Raw genomic sequence first — 6,877 nt, 5'->3', positions numbered from 1 at the left:
TTGATACAGCGAGAGGTGGAATCGTCACCGCCATCGTCATGGGTTTAAGTGGGCACGGAGCCCGTCAAGGGAATGGGTAGGTAGAGGAATGGGGTTGGAGAGTATACACAACTTGCAGTTCTAGTCATTTCAACAATTTATGGGCATGCGCATCATTAACAGTATCCTGATTGATGAGCAAAACAAAATCGCAATTTAATCGTGAATCTATTGTCATAAATGAGTCCGAAATATCAATCAATAGTCATGCTCAAAACCGCATTCCTATTATAAAAATCATTGCACCCCCATTCATGATGACAATTCCAATATGGTCATTATGATGCTCAGAATTAGTTATTCTCAGAATCATGAACATTTATTAAAACAGCAGTGTGCTCAAAATGCAAATTTACCAATTGCAACATGTACACAATCAATTCCAAGAGTCTTATCAAAGTAAGTCCTATGTATCGTGGTGTTTTCATGCTTATCCATTATTGCGCCCCCCCCCAAAAAATATATACAAAAGTGTATTTGTATAATGTTTGCACGGTGTACAGTCTGGAAATTACCCACATGGCAAATTTCAAGCTTGGTGCGTGTCGGGAAGTATGCTAAACATTTTGAACAGACACAAATTCACAACTTTGCCTTTGATATATGTTTAGATTGGTAATAAATTGTTAATTTAACTACTTTCACGTTGACGGATTGGAAATAGGAATAGCACTGGCTCACCACAGGGCTTATCGCGTGGTATCTGGGCACTTTATTTGAAACGTAAACCCTACAGTGTGTGAGTACAATTCCTCGCAAGTTGCGTCCACAGAGACAGACAGACAATGACGTTTCTAGGTAAGAGTAAGAAATGAATCTACGTGTCGAGGAGAGACGAGAGAGCCAAGAGGTCACCTCGGGAGACGGGGCGGCGCGTCAACCTTCGTCACGTGCCTGAAGGAGTGTGGGCGTGCCGTGCGTGTGTGTGTACTGTGTGTGTACTGTGAGTGTGTGTGTGTACTGTGTGTGTGTGTACTGTGTGTGTGTACTGTGCGTGTGTGTGTGTGCCGTGCGTGTGTGTGTACTGTGTGTGTGTGTGTACCGTGCGTGTGTATCGTGCGTGTGTGTGTGTACTGTGTGTGTGTGTGTGTACCGTGCGTGTGTATCGTGCGTGTGTGTGTGTACTGTGTGTGTGTGTACCGTGTGTTTGTGTGTGTGTGTACTGTGCGTGTGTGTACTGTGCGTGTGTGTGTGTGTACTGTGTGTGTGTGTGCACCGTGTGTGTGTACCGTGTGTGTGTACCGTGTGTGTGTACCGTGTGTGTGTGTACCGTGTGTGTGTGTGCACCGTGTGTGTACTGTGTGTGTGTGTGTGCTGTGCGTGTGTGTGTGTGTAACGTGTTCGGCGGTAGTCCAGCGGTTAGTACGCTGCTCTACGAACATAACGACAGCCAACACCCAGTGACGATTATTTGAACTGGTTCTGGGCCTCCCCTAGGTCGACTCAGCCTCAAGTGAGTACCCGGTGTGGTGTGCAAACATCATTACTGGGGAGACAAAGGCGGTCGGGCACGGTGCTCGCCACCCACTCCCTTCGTGTACCATTCCGGCCTTCATAGGTGGTGCTGCTACTCGCTAACAGCACTTGCCCCTACAGTCTGTCACAGGCAACACGGGGGATCTTTGTCTTTGTATCACCACCCAGGAGTCAAGGAGCTTTTGAGGCTCCGAGCCACGTGGGGATCCACAACAGCGTGAGGCGGTGCCACTCACAGGTGAGACTCGGGGATATGTGATTTCTAATCGATAGCCATCCGTCGGTTAACCCATCGCAACTGCTGAGTCTGTCACGCGACTTCCTCCTTCCAGCGAGCCTTTGACGCTTCACGTGGCCTCAAAGTGTACACAGTGTGTACGTATACACAATAATGTCCACGTTGTTGTTGCTGAGTTCACGCACTCAAGGGAGGGGGCAATGGAAAATGAATCTAAATCAACTTAAACTCCATCCCCATGACCTCATCGGCATGAAGTGCCAGCGGGAGGTGTACCTCGCTAGTGACGTCAGGTCACCAAGGTATTCACACTCCCCCAACCCCGTCCACGGCGCTCTTGAGCGTGACGTCACCTCCGCTTGGGTCACTGCCGATATCGTTCCAGCGGAAATCCTTATTTGGGCAAAGCTACGCCCAGTGACTGGCGGTTCATTAACATAATGTATTCGTTGAAGCGGTCGAGAGTTTATTGCGACGGGTTCAGCAGCCACGCCCCATCCCTCGACATATGGGCCGGGCTCATTAACATAATTTATTCAGTTACAGAGCTGCTCATTGTGGGAGGGACGTGTCTCTTGACCCGGAAGTGACGTCATGTTACCTGCTTACCCGCGTGACGTCGCGAGGTAACAGGAGACTTCCGATCCGCGCTTGCACTGAAATCCGAGGTGAGAAATTCTCATGGTGGTGGTGGTGGTTGTTGTTGTTTACCAAGGTAGAGCCTCGCTCTCTCTCGTAGGGATGTCAGTTGAGTAGCAGCGAGCATGGGAATCGATGTCCAGGTTGGAACTTTACAACGCGGGGCCTAGCCACGCGGGGCCTTGCCTCCTGCCCTCGCCTGATTGCATTCACTTTAATTATCTCGCTTAAGTTTAATTTGTCTTCACCCGGCTCGCCACTTTGTAACTTTGTTTTATTGTAAAGATTCACGCAGTTTTTATTTTCGTTCTTTTTTTCACCAGGCCAAGCCCGCTTGAGCTGCTATACCGCTCTTGTTATCAGAAGCGACCTGCCCACAACAACACAAGGTGAGGCTTTGTCAACGTGTGTGAATGTTTTGACTTAAAACTTTGGTGACTGCAGGAATTCATATTCTTGGTTCTTTCGGTAAAGTCACGTAGATAGAAAATAAAATTAAAATAACAGATTATAAATTAAATGAAAAATAAAATTTTAAAAATAAAGCAAAACACCCACGACGTTTCGATCGCAACACAAGTGGTCTTTATCTTATTAAATTTAATCTGTTATTTTTATTTTCTATCTACGTGACTTTACTGAAAGAACCAACAATACGTGCGTCAATGTCTATCGGTCAAAGATGCTAAGCGCGTGCCGCTGTTGACTCTGAATGTGTGGAGGGGAACACCTTCACCACGGGGAGAGAGAGACAGAGACACGGATAGCCTTGGCTATGTTGATTGATCCTCGATTCATTACTTGGAGGAGTGAGGAAGAATTAATGCTGAGCAGATGAAGGTGGCCAGGCATGATTCTGGTCACACCACCACCTGTTTACTCATGGCAGTGTGTGACAGTGTCAACTTTGTGTTTGCAGTAAAGTCTATTAACTCTGTTGAACACGGAGGTTATATCAAAACAATAGTTTATTTTAGTTTTCCTCTGGAACTTTATTCGAATGGAAACAGGAACTTAACACAGCACACACATGCAGCTGAAGTCGGATCTGTTCATCCCCAGCGTTTGTGGGGGCTCATGCCCCCCCCCCACTCCCCATTACGTGGGGGCTGATCTCCCTCTCACCACGAGCGGGGGGGTGGGCGCCACGTCTAATGGGTGGGGGCTGATGCCCCCACCCACCCACTCGCGCGTGTCTCACCATTAACACTGCGGTGCACACACAGACACTAGTGACACTCGCGTGTGTCTCACCGTTAACACTGTGGTGCACGCACAGACACTAGTGACACTCGTGCGTGTCTCACCATTAACACTGTGGTGCACACACAGACACTAGTGACACTCTCACGTGTCTCACCGTTAACACTGTGGTGCACGCACAGACACTAGTGACACTCTCACGTGTCTCACCGTTAACACTGCGGTGCACACACAGACACTAGTGACACTCGTGCGTGTCTCACCGTTAACACTGCGGTGCACGCACAGACACTAGTGACACTCGCGTGTGTCTCACCGTTAACACTGCGGTGCACACACAGACACTAGTGACACTCACGTGTGTCTCACCGTTAACACCACGGTGCACGCACAGACACTAGTGACACTCGCGTGTGTCTTACCGTTAACACCGCGGTGCACACACAGACACTAGTGACACTCGTGTGTGTCTCACCGTTAACACTGCGGTGCACGCACAGACACTAGTGACACTCGCGTGTGTCTCACCGTTAACACCGTGGGGCTCGCACAGACACGCGCCGGCGCGGGCAACCATTGGTATTTTAATATGCGCGTGCGACACACCCGCACTGATTTATAGTCACCCACACACCGTCGTACGCCGATCGCTGCCCCACCGCTCTTCACACGCACACATGCACCACGCGTCACAACGTCAGTCTGTGCTAAGATTTATTTCCGAATAGGGACCCCCGTTTATGGCCCCCTCCAGCCAGTACCCTTCGGACAGCGCCTAACCTCCTGTCACCTAGCCATCGCAGAGTGCGTCTATCCTCCAAGCTCGAGCTGACTGAATTGGCCCCCCTCCCCGTACCCACTCACCTCTTCAGCTGCCCCATGGGGGCTGGGGAAGATGCTCGCCTCGGGGACTTTTTCTGGCCGATCGTTTCCAGCTCCACCCTGCATGCGTCCCACGGACGTTGAGGACGGCTGGTCTCCTCCGCCGCTCCAGAAGGACTCTGATTCATTCCGCCCCTCCGGCCCCCTTATGTCTCCAAAGCCCCCCTTAACCCCCGGGTCACATGACGTCATCCTGCGCATCCAATCGAATCCTCTTTGCGGAAGTTTTGAGCGCTCTGGCCGTTGGGGGGGTGGGGGGGTCGCGTCATCCCCCCCCCTTCCCATTGTTTCTGTGCCTGCGTTCCTCGCCGTTGACTCATCGATAATCCTCTCGCTCCCTCCAACTTAAGTCAACTCTTATCTGCCTAGGGGCTTTTCCCTCCCACCCCACTGTTTACCCTGCCGCTGGGTGCTGGCCTTGAGGTCCCACCCCCCCCCCCCCCCGTGTTGTGTATGCTTCATCAACACCCTTTGCTATGTCAGCTGAATTTACTTTTTTATAAATATTCCTTTTGTAGCCAGACAGCCGAAATTGTGTGCTCGGAGTTTTGGGTGAACATTCATTTTGAAGATCCGAGGGCTTCCAAGCATATTCATGACCATTTGCCCTCTCATTGTGTGCCATAACAGCCCGTGTGATGAATTTTTGAAGCTTTTTCACTATTTCATGAATATATGAATAGTAAAGACGTGTAAGTCATATGTGACTGTGTATATATGCATTCCTCTGTGCCTCGATACTGACGTGTAGATGGTGTGGATATTCTTTTTTTCTGTCTGCAGCTGATGCTGGTCTGATGGAGCAAAGGCAGTCAGCACAGCAGCTCGGTACGACAAGTCAACAATGCGACCAGCGTGCATACAGCACGGATCGGACTGGAAATTTTACACAGCACCAGATAACTCGCACAGGAGAGAAACCCTTCAAGTGCACTGTGTGTGGGAAGGCATTTGCATGGCCATCAGTTCTTCAGAACCACCAGAGAACACACACGGGAGAGAAACCCTTCAAGTGCAGTATGTGTGTGAAGGCATTTGCACAGTCACAAAATCTTCAAGCACACCAAAGAACACACATGGGAGAGAAACCCTTCAAGTGCACTGTGTGTGGGAAGGCATTTTCACGGTCATCTGCTCTTAAAACACACCAGAGAACACACACGGGAGAGAAACCCTTCAAGTGCACTGTGTGTGGGAAGGCATTTTCAGATTCATCTGCTCTTATAAAACACCAGCGAACACACACAGGAGAGAAGCCCTTCAAGTGCAGTGTGTGTGGGAAGGCATTTCCAGATTCATCTACTCTTAAAACACACTGGAGAACACACACAGGAGAGAATCCCTTCAAGTGCACTCTGTGTGAGAAGGCATTTGCACAGTCAGCAGTTCTTCAAAGACACCAGAGAACACACACGGGAGAGAAACCCTTCAAGTGCAGTGTGTGTGGGAAGGCATTTTCACAGTCATTTGCTCTTAAAACACACCAGAGAAGTCACACAGGCATCAGAAAATCCACAAGGAGCGGAGTCGGAGTCTGAAATCATCTTGTGAAAGTCAAAGTGCTGTAATCAGCCCATCCCTCATGAATCAAAAACCAGAATAAAATTCCAGCTTGGACACTTTTAAAGGTATCGAGGTGAAATATGAAGAGGCGGAGGTGAAATGTGAAGAAGTGATGAAGAACGAAGAAGTGAAGGTGAAATGTGGTGAAGTGATGGGGAAGAGCGAAAAAGTGACGGTAAAATGTGAAGATTCACCGCCAAAATGGGACCTTCACATCGATGGAGGCAACGTGAAGCAGGAGGAGAATTCTGACTGTGAGGCAGAGCGAGGAAACTCCCAGCAGTTTCTGGAAGTGGAGGTGTGGGTGGACATCCTAGACAATACGAAGTCAAATGGAGACCAGTTAGTCGATGTGTAAGCTTGAGACAATGAAGCTCCATTAGATTCACCTTTGTCAACTTGCAGAGTAAGAGCGGCCAGTATTTGTGGACCTGTGGGTTGGGTAGATCTCTAACCCGGAGCGAGAGTCAATAAGCTCCCAAGCATTCACTATATTTTTTATAATATTTGCATTTATACGGTGCTTGCTTAATTGCCTCAGCAATTCTGAGTTTTGTATCGTATCTCGTCTGAAACACTCGAAGAGCATCCCCAAGTAGCAGCTGCCCCTGTGTGGCACAGGGTGGTGGCCCTGCACCGGCCTACATGTGGACAAGAGCCTGTCAGTAGGGGGCGATGATTGATGTGTCATCTCAGTTGTGTAGTTTGTAGGTAATGTTTAGAATTTGCTACATTTTGACCCAGACGCCAGCATGCAATGGCCTACTCGTTTGGAATGACACAATAGTACGTTGTACATACACTGTTAAGCAGATGGTGCATATTTTTTAAAATAAC

The sequence above is a fragment of the Petromyzon marinus genome, unplaced genomic scaffold (assembly GCF_048934315.1).
Source record: "Petromyzon marinus isolate PM22_M1 ecotype Great Lakes invasive population unplaced genomic scaffold, UKy_Petmar_22M1.pri1.0 PM_G_Scaffold_57, whole genome shotgun sequence".
Classification (NCBI taxonomy): Eukaryota; Metazoa; Chordata; class Hyperoartia; order Petromyzontiformes; family Petromyzontidae; genus Petromyzon; species Petromyzon marinus.
This window is presented reverse-complemented; position numbering follows the sequence as displayed.